This window comes from Corvus brachyrhynchos, unplaced genomic scaffold (genome assembly GCF_000691975.1).
Source record: "Corvus brachyrhynchos isolate BGI_N302 unplaced genomic scaffold, ASM69197v1 scaffold94, whole genome shotgun sequence".
Lineage (NCBI taxonomy): Eukaryota > Metazoa > Chordata > Aves > Passeriformes > Corvidae > Corvus > Corvus brachyrhynchos.
This window is the reverse complement of record NW_008238330.1, coordinates 1,937,395-1,949,783: the sequence shown is the minus strand read 5'-3', so window position 1 is coordinate 1,949,783 and position 12,389 is coordinate 1,937,395. Positions and strand designations below refer to the sequence as shown.

Sequence of the window (12,389 nt, the reverse complement as noted above, 5' to 3'; positions counted from 1 at the left end):
GAAGGAGCTAAGACAGGTTTAAAAGTAAAAACTTAGGGCAGTCTGGAGCAAGTGATAAATTATCTCAGCAGAACTCTTTGGACCAGCTTTCAAAAAGGTAAGATCATGTGTGTCAACAAGGATATTGTACTAACAGAACAGTAAGTAAGGTGGTAACAGCCCATATGAAAGATTTGGTTGGCTGGATGAGAGACAACCTAAAAAGATTTTAAAAACTTACTCATAACCCAGGTATGCCCCAGGGCAAAAACCTGAGGCTGGGCCAGAAAGACAAGTAGAAAAACAACAGTGCCTACAGTCATCAAAAGATGATGTGATGGGAATCTGCAAGCCAGAGCTTTGAGGCAGATCCCTAACTTGAAGGTGAGGCTGCTGAAAGGGCTTCCAGCATGTAAAACTGTTTTATTAGAGCTTAAATTTTAATTGGGTAAATTCTGAAGGACAGGAAACACACCTCTGTTGCGTGGAAGAGTAAAAGAACTGGGTGAAAGCAGAAATATATGATAATGAATCTTGCTGCTGCTCCTTACAGGGCAGGACTTTCTCCTCCAGCCTTGCTCTCAACTCAGCAAAGTGAAATCTTTCCTCAGAGCAAACTCTCTCACTTTCCATAGCCCTGAATACTTATTTCAGGATCTGCTTCTTGCTCTTCCCAGGAACCTTCTAATCTTCACGTCCACCACAGGCCTGCTGTGGAGGCATCTTTTCCCCATCTGCTCTCCCCACCCATAGCCCAGAGGGCCCCTTAGCTGCCACCACTCAGATGCTTTCAGGGAAGCTACATTATCTATACTCTGTCAAACTCTGAGGCAGGAAAAGGTAAATAAATGAAATACTCCAATTTCTGCCTGGGGACAGTCCTTAACACAGCACATGGTACCTGCACAGCAAATTTTAACCAAGAGAACATTTGCATTTTCCATCACTGCAGGCGCAGTACAACTGACTACACAAAATGCAAGGCAATGCAGAGGTAAGAAGGAACACATTTCCAAAGTAAGCTGTAAGCAAGGCTACAGCTTCAGCTATCATAACCACCTCCCATCAACCTACTGCCACCTATCTCAGCTATTTATCATCCTGTGAGAAAAAAATCCCTTTGGATATTTGAATTTTGGAAGAATTGTTAATATAATGCTTGGGAGAAAATGAATTTTTAAAGCATAGCTTATACTACAAATCCAGTAAACAAGGACTTAGAGTGAAAAATGCTATGCAAAGTCCTCTCCATACCATCCAGTATCTGACTTGCTGTAAACATAAGACCCAACATGAAAGTCATGAAGCTAGGGATTGGAGAATACCATGAATCCAAAGGATTTGGAGAGCACAGAGAACTTCATAGCATTGGTCCATTTATTTTAGAGGCACAGGAATGGCTTCTTAGTGCTCCAAATGAATCTCTTAATAGCCCAAAGGAGCGGCAGGCTTACACGGTCTACTGACACCCTCTTCCCTGCAAGATATTACAGAGCACATAGGTGAAACTGCTGCTCTTGGGAAGGCTGAAAAGATTTCAGAGGAGTGCATGCCATAGAAACACTAGAGAACTTTAAGAGCATTTGTCTCAATATTGCACATCGATGGCACAATACATGTATATATTTATGCCTATAATGACCACTAATCGGAAATCAAAGCCATTATACATCAGCAGCGGGGCAAGTGGATGTTATTAGGCAGTTCATTTTTCCATTTTGTGACCTTTGTGCATTTCCAGTCCAGCTGTACTGCTATGTTAATGTATCCTCTTACATTTAACTTTGCTTCAGTGATGTGCAAATCAGTGCAAAAAAGAATCAGAATGAAAGAGCTGGCCTCAAGGTCAACCTGGCAAGGTTTGGTGCAGGTGGGTGGGATTGACTCCTGATGCAGGCCCTATTAGTCGTAAGGCAGAAAAAGCGGCAGCACAGTAATGAGGGTACTCTTACCATCTACAGAGCAAAAGCACAATAAAGAGCAGTCCATATTTTCTGAGAGCACTTAAACAAGCTCCAGGGGACAAGAAGATAGAAGCTGGAATATGGGGCAATGATTGGAGGGAAATTCTTGGGGTTCAGAAAAAGGAAGAAAATTAATAATGCTTTTTTCTTCTCTTTCTGAAAGTACTACAAAAGATTTAATGCCTGATGAACCCAAGAGAGTGTGCTAAAAGACACACACATCACATTAGGATTTGTACTCCTGTAAGTATATAAACCAAACAATTTTCTGAAAAACAACAACAACAAAAAAGACATTTTACCAGTTTTACATGAGCTCACTCCAAATTTCTCCACTTTATGTCTAACTAAGAGCAATTAACAATCTTACGTTCAAGACATTTGCACTGAATCAGTGATAATCCACTCACAGTTCACTACATTAAGTACTAGGAAGTTTCTGCAATGGAATGCAACTAAGTACAAAATTAATTTCTTATTTTCTGCTAAATCAGTAGCAGCAAAACCAGTCTTGTCTCAGCAGTTTGGCACAGCAGGGGATGAGAAACAGCCATCAGACCCACCTGTTACAGAAAACAGATCTAAAAACACTGCCAACATTTTTAAAGGACATATTCAGGCACACAAGAACAGGTAAATATGCAATATGGCTTGAATATAAAATCTCAAAAAGATAATTGTAAGGAAATTAGAAAAGGGTCAACATGATAATATCTTTAATCAAGATAACATTACACAGCTTCACTCTGTTCTTTCCACTCTACAAAATGAAATAAATAAGCTTAGGATCTACTCATATGCTACTATCAAATACTCTGAAGTCCACAATGCTCACCTTTGTTCATGCTTTATGATGCACATAATAGGAAATTTATATTTTTTACTTGGTTGGTTTTAAACACCAGAAGCAGGCAAAGTCTGCAGCAGTACCAGACAAAGGAAGGACAGTGACTACCTCTCAACAGGTGCAAGATTAAGCATTCGTACCTAGCACAACATACGCCTCTTACCGAGCATCCTCATGTCCACAAAGGCCAGTGTGGACTACACCAGATTCACAGATACACAAGTCCTAGTGACTGTGGTGCCAAAGACTAAAAACCTCAATTCTTCATTATTTCAAGCCCAAGGACAATATTTATGGACAACAATCATGGCAGGAAGAAACCCAAACATTCTGTACCAGGCACGAGTATTGGTTTCGTCCACCTTTTAAAGTAAAGAAGCACCACTCCAAGAAGAGGATTGTCTCAAAAAACCTGTGTGCCCCACACTGGTCTCTTTAGAAATCATCACCGCATTTATGAGGTCCACTGCAAAGCTGGACTCTGCTGGCCTCCCAGGAACAGTACTTAATCCAAGGGGCTTTCAGAAAGGAGGTTAAGAACAGGGATGCTCTTCTCTGTTACAGGCTAAAAACATTGCTGCTCTTCTGTGAGGTGATCCACTGATACTCCTACTGAGAAGCCCCAGCCATGCTGGATATCCTGTTTCAGGTTCTGCATAGCACATAATAACAGTCCTCTCTTACCTGATGGATTTTTATAACCAGTGGCTTCGGTTCTTCAAGTACTTTGTATGAAAAAGATCAATGTCTACAGAGGTCTAAATTCATTCAGCTGAAGTTCTGAGTACTTGAGCCACCCAATTTAGGAATGCAAGACTCCCTGAATACTCAGAGGGAAGGGACAGGCTCCTCATGAAAACAACTGAGACCCAGGTTAGGCTTTCCCAGACAGAATTCAGCTCCACCTCTCTTTCTCCCTTTTTAAGGAGTCAGTGACTGTAGGGATCTTAGGTCAGGCATGTTAGGTTAGGTAGGAAGGAGTCAGACCTCTCAAGCTGTAAAATTTTGTATTATATAAAGGTAAGCGGGCAAAGCACTCCTGAGGATGGCAGAAAATGTGTATTCTAAGTACATTAATGGATGTAAAACAGAATCATAAGGGAAATTAAAAAAAACATACTCTACTACCTGATTATCTAAGAATAGTCTGATTTTCTAGACAACTGTAAAGTTGCAAACTAGAGGGTACATCCGGAGAATGTCAGAGCACCGAAAATAAAATACTTAGTATAGTGTATGTACTCTATGTACAGCTCTTGTCAGAAATGTAATACCAGTAAATATAGCAGAGGTTTACAGGAAAAGCTGTGAAGACATTCTGCACAAATTAAGAGATTAACAATGAAACAATATAGAGTAAATATGAGTTGCAGAAAGATATCCAGTAATGTACACTGTTTCCCAGAACTGTCAGGTATAGCAATTTCTCAGTCACTGCTCAGAAGCAGTCTGACATTTCCCATATCTCTTCCCCAAAGTTCAGTGACTGGAGGAGTCTTTTTTTGCAGAAAGCACTCTTAATTTCTTATGCTATGTAAGAGTTATAAAAATCCTACCATAGTCTACCATGAACAATGCATTATACCTTCCACTAAGACAACTGTTTTGCTAGAAAACAAGCCTTGTGTGATGTCTGTAGTGTATATTGCTACCAGACAGAAGAAGAAAAGACTTGTCTAACATATTACACAAGTGTCAGGCATAGCTTATTATGTATAAAACATGCACACACACAAAAAAAGGCAACAGAAAGTAACTGAGCACAGGTATCAAAAGAGAGGTTTTTAACCTCCCTTCAGACACAAGTATAAATCTTTGCAAACAAAAGGTTCATGTGCGTATGTATCAAAGGATTTATCCTGCAGATCTATGCATGTAGCATTCCTACCGCCCACACTTCCCTTTTTGCCTAGACACTGATGTGCAGCACAAGTGGATCCATACCCACACCACAAGACATTCATCACCACGACCTGCAAAGTTTCTGTTGACTCTGTGAGTACCGTCCCCTGAAAGAGCTGTGTGCACTTTCCCTCCTACCTCCCTCTATTCCAAGCTGTTGGCAATGACCCTGTTCTTCTGTGCCATGTCCCTCACATCACAGCCCATGCCATAGGCATATTTCAGGTAACCTTCTTCTCCTCCCCATTCCATTTTATTCTCAAGGCCTATCTTCTCTTTCTGACTTGTCAATATGATCCTCCCCAACACTTGTAGGTAGGAAGAGACAAGGCACACAGCATCACTTAACATTATGTACCAGCTATAAGAAAGGCACTGGATTAATTTGTGGAGACAATAAACACAAAACCCAGGAGGGCTGGAAGGAGGCTCTTTTCACTCATGGTTCTTTCCAGCTGCTCATGGTGGCTGACCCCACTCCATGGCAAAGAGAACATTAAAAATGTCCTACTTCATTCACTGCTGCTAGACTCTGTCATGCTTCTTACCTCCATCTGTATTTCTTTAAGAGTGTAAGTGTTTTGAAGTGTCAGTCTCTTAGCCTCCTCAGGCAGTGAGGCAGGTAGGTACCGTTAGCAGTCTGTCGAGTATTAATGCCTGTATCAACCACTCCTTTGATCTACGAACAACAACAAACCATTACAATAAACCAGTCTTTCAACCCGACGCCAGCTTCAGAGTATGCCCTCAGTTCCATCGTCTCCCTTTCAGTGAGGCCTAGAATATTTCCTGACATTTTAAAATTAATTGGCTACAGAGCTCCTGTTATTACCATATCACCTCCAGACAAATACAGAAATGCCATCCAGTTGAGTGTGCTTGATCCTGCTTACGATAAAATTAAAGGCAAAACTCCCCTTGATTTCAGTGTGGAACAAAGTGACTGTCAACAGCTGAGAAAAACCCATATAGCTGTCAACAGCTGCAGCTAACAAGGAGTAATCCAGACCTAGAAAATAAAGAGTTCATATCTTAACTAAAACACTTCAAACATTTTTATCCATGGACAACCTATTCTGTTGGAAAAGACATCAGACAAACATGTAGAGCAGCAAGCTGCATTTTGGAATACAGATCACAGCAACTACTCTTAGAATGAGATCTCAAAACCTTAAAACAAACATGTAATTTGATGGGTTAGGATTAATTTAAGATAGAATTAGTTTAGGCCATGATATCTGAATGTTCTTTTTCCTATGCAATTACAATAATAGGAACCAACTAATTTTTAATTTTTTCTAAGAAAACCATAGCCATCATTACTGCACATTTTTCTGTCTGATGTCACAGGATGTTAGTGAAAATGACAGAATGAAAATTTCTTGCAAGTACTAAGAGTTTCAATTCCACATTTAAGTATGCTTATTCTCAACAGATTGTCTCCTCATACATGTACACTTTTGGGGAGACTGACAACAAAATATCTGAAGTTTGTTGTTTTTAAAGAAAAATCTATTATGACCAACATTTTGAGGATCAAGAGTCCCTAATTTGCACTGAAGAACAGTAAAGAAAAACTGACGTATGCTAAAGAATGGCACTGATCCAATAGTTTATTCTTGAAAATAATTCTGATACAATAAAAAACTTAATATTAGTGCTTTTGAACCCACGAGGCACAGTTTAAAGGGTGAGATGTCTCTGCTCCTGGACAGGTAAAACCAGCCTCAGACAAGTATCTTCAAACCAGACTGCCACTTACTGTTTCACCTTTATTAAAAGTTGTTTATGTTTTGATTGTATAAATCATAGTAAGCTGCTACTATAATTGTATTCATAAGAAAGCAAAGAAACTGGGGAAACTGCCTAGGGAAAAGTAGTACTTCTGGTATTACAATCTATAGTTGAGGAACAAGATCCAGATTTTACAAAAAAGAACATGTGGTGGCTTTATCTAGGGCCCAAAAAACTCCTACATGAGAGAACAGAAGCTGTGTTCAGGGACTCTGTTTTCCTCTGGATCACCATAAGACAATTCTGAGCTACAATATCTAAGGTTTCCTGGGGAAATGCTAGCCAAGGCTAGATGAAATGCAGCCTGATTGTTTTCCAGGGGGAAGCTATTACAGGCATAAAGCAGATTTTCAAAGCAGAAACCACCCACAACAACTGGAGCAGTCTAGTTCAAGCAGATGAAGAAGAGCAAACTGGTCCAGGCTCCACCAAATAAATATAAATATAGAAGAGAGACAAGCCCTGTGACTACCATCTCCAAAAAATCCTGGAGTTGCACATAGAGATGGGCAAGTCCGGTGGTGCCTGTATGATTTCTGAACTCCACTCATACTGAGTTGGTTGTCAGTATGCCTCCAGCACAATAACTAAATATTACTACGGGGTATCACACAATCATATGTAGGACCTGTATATCTGCTCACGTTACTGCATGAGGTTTTAATTTACTTTTTTCTTCTTTTACTCCAGTTCAAAAAGGTTTCTAGTTCTGTGTTTAAAAGGTCTTGTGAGAGTTTTCAAAGAAGAACATCTGCAAAAGTGATGGGAAATATTCCATTTCACTCTTTCACAGACAAAAGCATGAGAATGGTTCTGAATGAAGGTTTAAACCATAGTTTCATTTAATTTTAATGAGGACCATTAGTTAGACTTAACACTTTTTTGCTGCCATTGAATCATCACAGAAGAAAATTAATTACAGTTTAATACTGCACTTAAAGTAAGGCTCAAAGGAGAAATTTTTGGAACCTATTTTTCTAGTAACAAATCCTCTGTCAAGGAAGTGTCCTAAATTCATCAAGGATTAGGTTTTAGGGCATTGCAATGAAAGTGTACAGTTTAATTAATTAGTATTTGTAGACGTCTGCACAAGTAAGCAAGTTGGAAAACTGTTCAGCTCTGCAGGCCTTAAACCTGAATTCTGGAAGCAAGACCCAGACACGCACATCACCCTGCAACAAGGCTGTGGCCATGTGAGCAGCCATGGCCTGCTTGGATGTCTTGCCATGGGAATCAGTTCTGTTCTCCTAAGGACAACAAGAACTTCCTGCTGTCTGATTTTGTGCACAAATCAATGAAATATGCTTTGGTCCACATAGGCTAGTTTAAATTGATGTTATTACTCACTAGATGAAACGCTACTCAACACTAGACAGTAAAATTGGAATGTCGGTGACGTTAAAACTTGATTTTTGAACAGGCATTTCCATTAGGGGTTCCAAAGCAGTGCAGGAATTCATTTCTGTGTATACGTTGGGTTTGTGTGACCAAGTTTTGGTAGCAGGGGGCTACAGGGGCAACTTCTGTGAGCAGGTGCCAGACGCTTCCCCTATGCCCAGGAGACAGTGCCAGCTGGCTCCAAGAGGCGTCCATCTCTGGCCAAGGCCAAGCCCACCAACAATGGTGGTAGCACCTCTGGGATAACATTTTTAAGACAGGTAAAAAGTTTCAGCACAAGACAAGACAACAAGAGGGGTGAAAAAAAGTGTCAAACAACTATGCAAACACCAAGATCAGTGAAGAAGGGAAAAGAAGTGCTTCAAGCATCAGAGCAGAGATTCCCCTGAAGCCCAGGATGCAGACCATGGTGAGACAGCTGTGGCCTGGAAGCTCTTGGAGGCCCACAGTGAAGCAGAGATCCACCTGCAGCCCAAGGAGGACCCCAAGCAAAAGCAGGTGGATGCCTGAAGGAGGCTGTGACCCCATGGGAAGCCCACACTGGAGCAGGCTCCTGGTAGGATCTGCAGACCCATGGAGAGAAGAGCCCACCACTGGAGCAAGTTTGCTGGCAGGGCCTGTGACCCTGCAGGGAACTCCTACTGGAGCAGTGGAAGGGACCCACACTGGAGCAGCCTGTTCCTGACAGACTGCACCTAGTGAAAGGGATCCATGCTGGAGAAGTTTGTGAACCGCAGACCATGGGAAGAACTCACATTGGAGAAGTTTGGAGAATTGTCTTCTATGGGAGGGACCCCACAGGAGACCCCTTGGTGGAGCAAGGTAAGGAGTCCTCCCCCTGAGGAGGAAGGAGTGGCCGTAAAAACATGCGAAGAACTGGTCACGATCCCAGGGGGAGAAGGTGTTTTTTACGATTCGGTTTTATTTCTCATTACCTTACTTGACTGCTAATAATTTCATTTCTCTGAGTCAACTCTGATTTTCCCTTGACAGTAATGGGTGAGTGATCTCTCCCCATTCCCATCTCAACACAGGAGCCCTTTGTTACATTTTCTCTCCCCATGTCCAGTTGAGGAGGGGAATGATAGAGAGACTCTGGTGGGCACCTGGCGTCCAGTCAAGGTCAGCCCACCACAGCGTAAGGCCTGCAAACAGATAAAGACACTGATTTAACAAATTCATCACTTGTAACACATTAGCTTAAAAACCGCATACTAATGTTTCTGGTACTTTCTCTCTCAACATCAATGATAAATTAACTTGATTGCTGTATTTTTCTAACCTTTAACCAGAAGCTAAATGTTTGCACTAAAGACATTCAGGTCTAATTCTGAAAGCATTCCTGGAAATAAAAACAAACAGCCCTGTTAGCAGTGGAATTAACGCAGCTGTTTTCCTGCAGAGCTCTATCCTTCATCATCACCAAACCTTTATTGAAGTCCCATTTTTTTTCTGTCCATTTCAATGCAAAAAAGCCACCTAAGGCAAAGGTAATGACAATCCCAGAGACCTTCCCAGCTGCTTAAGCAGGTGACAAGCAGCTCTACTTGTCTTTCCTCCAGTCCCAGCCTTGGGTCTCTCTCCTCTTCCCAGCCCCTGAGGCCTGTAGAAACCTAATTATCTGAAAGACTCCTTTCTGTTTCACTTGAAATTAGCCAATGGCTTCAGAAGTAATTAGGTAAGAGACTGACAGACAGAAAGGGCAACCAGAAGTCTGAACAGCCCAGGAAGATAGGCTATAAAAAAATTATACATAGCGTCTACCGACTGAATTGATTACTCACATGAGGGAATTTCCTCCTGTGTAGAGGCCTGCAGAAAGAGGTATTTCAAAGGCCGTTAGAAACACGTAACATAAATCAAATCAAAGGGACTTTAGTGGGAACAGGACCTGATCAAATATGCAACACAACAGTTCTCTCTTTCCAGCTCCCTTCTTCCTAATTAGTATTTTGTCAGAGTTCAGTGTGTTCTCATCCTGGTGGAAAATTTTAGTTACAAATTAAACAAAATATGCTTATATTTTCTGTACGAATTTTCTGACAGATTTCCAGCTTATAGTAAAACTGGTGTGAATTTTTTCTCCCACGTTAAATGTGGCATCAAGTGTATAATTTTTCTTCAAGAAGCAAAGAAATTAATAGAGGTGAAAACTCAGTGTCATGAAAAATGGACTAATTTAAAATGCAAAGTACAAAAAAAATCTCATTTATATTTTTCATTTTTAAATTCCCAATTCAATTAAAGCATATATTCACATAAAGAGTCAGAGATAATGTATTTGACAGAGCTTTCTTGGTGTATTGTAGAATAATTTTTTTCACTATGCAACTAGTTCTGTAAATGGTTTAATATTAATAAAATTAAACATTAATTGACTTTAATTAGACTTTTCTCATATAGAGGCTCAAAAAATAATGGATTTTTTCAGCCAGTTTCTCTGCTTTAAAGAGATGGGCCACATTTTGAGGACATATTTGAGTTTCCCAGTAAAATCAAAATATCTGTGCACATCAAAACCAAAGTATATCCACACATCATGCAAGGGCAAAGCTGCAAAACACTGTGGAAGCAATGTAGGTTCCTAGTATGGAAAACCTGAAAGTTATAAGCATATCTGCATTTTACTGAAAGATTATTTCAGATTTTTTAAAAGTCCATGAGTTTTTAGCTGACAACAGTCAGTACAGCAACCAGAAATTTTAAAGTGGCATCGAAACTCCAAAGGCATACATAATTTCCAATGTCATCAATTTTACCCAGTATGGACAATGGCTTGTGCACATAGGTATGGATCAGTGCAAAGGTGAATTCAGCCTAGGCCTCATCTTGCATGTCTTGGATGGGATGGAAGATGAGGCCTAGGTTGTTTCAAGGTCTGTTAAATTCAACAGACCTTGAAACAACTTCTGTTCCATACTAAATACTTGAAATTAGATGGAAAGCACCATCTCCACAACCTCTCACTTAGGTGATACAGCGGGCAGAACAGCAATCACACTTAAGTGATATAGTGGGCAGAATGGCAATCATAATCAAAGCACTTCCTTTTAAGTGCTCCCTTCCTAATAACCTGGATGATAATATTGGTCAGTCCATGCAGTTTTGTAAAGCATGTCTTAATTTCTGGTGGTGCCCTTAAGCGCCCTTATGTTTTTCCAAATATATCGTTATTCCCTTACATGTCTGGCAGATAATAAGCAAACACAGAGAATTGTTCCTTCAATTAAACTGGTGCTGGAAGTAGGGACCCACGTAAACAGGAAGCGGGAATCGTGCCAAAAAGTAATCTGTTTCTTAATTTCTCCATTAAGATGTAACTGCCGTCCCAGCCAATATTTATGTACTCTAATTAAAAAGACATTAGGAGAGCAAGGGCTCCGGTTCACAGCTCCACCTCTCCTCCAACCACTCTCCCATATCTTGCTGCCATTGCAGGGACACCAGCATACATCTGAGAGTCTACAGGAGGAGCCAGGGTTTCCTTCATGCTCGCAGGCTGGCTAACCACCATCCCTTTTGCACCCAAATGGATTTTGGTGGATCTGCTGGCTCTTCTGCCTATCAGGCAAACATATAAGAAGAGTTGCAGAGTTCAAAGCACATTTTTTACATATTTTGGTTATAACTAGCACCAAAAAAGGCAATGCGACTATAGAAGGCACAGCTTAAAGCAAAGGGATTGCAAAATGCTTTATTTTGGATATGGGGAAATGCTTTTGTCTGGAAAATAGCTTTCAGTATAGGTTCTACCAACATGTACTGTTTTATAAAAAATAATTCCTGTAGCTTATTTGTTGTTGTTGTTTATTTTTGCTCAAGAATTACACTGCAAAAGGATATCTGCAAAGTTTCTGTCCTGAGTCCTAAATAAACCCCAACAACTGTAACAGTAACAACAGGTAACAACTGTACAGTAACAACATTTGGCATAGGACCACCAATAGATCTTTTTTCCATAAATAATTCTTTTTATTGAAAGTATGAACTCCACATCTGATAAACTCTAATTAAAGAATACAATATTGCTGTGCGTCTCAATGTAAATACACAGCACACTTCAAAAAACACGTGCTATAGTGGTCCCTGATAGACCAAACATAATGTAAAGCTCACATAGGAGATGGTTTTTTGAAGTGGTGGATCAATATCAGCCCTCTTCCCCAGCGAAGGACTAAATCCAAAGCAAAAGGTTAATATGCTGTTCTGCGTCTCATCTAGAGAAGACGTTTTCTAAGGCAGAAATTACTTGCAGAGGAGCCACCATGTACTGGATTGCTAATGCCTTTTGTAACTGGGACCTTATTTTGATTGTGCAATAAAATTATTTTTTTGGCCATGTTTCTATATTTTACTTCCAGGTTTTATAGCCTGCATTGAGATTTGAGCACTTGACTGAGGGTAACTTTTCTGTATTTGTTATGCAGTTAAGGGACAGAAAAGGGTGCTCTGAAATACCAACAGGAGGGTGACTTCACTCTGTTGACTATATAGGGCATATGTAG

The 12,389-nt window shown here is 40.4% G+C and overlaps 1 protein-coding gene across 7 annotated transcripts in view; it reads right to left on the bottom strand.

The window, feature by feature from the left end:
* HECW1 (HECT, C2 and WW domain containing E3 ubiquitin protein ligase 1) overlaps positions 1-12,389 on the bottom strand; it is a 200,993-nt gene that overhangs the window by 183,092 nt on the left and 5,512 nt on the right. The gene's annotated exons all lie outside the window — the stretch shown is intronic.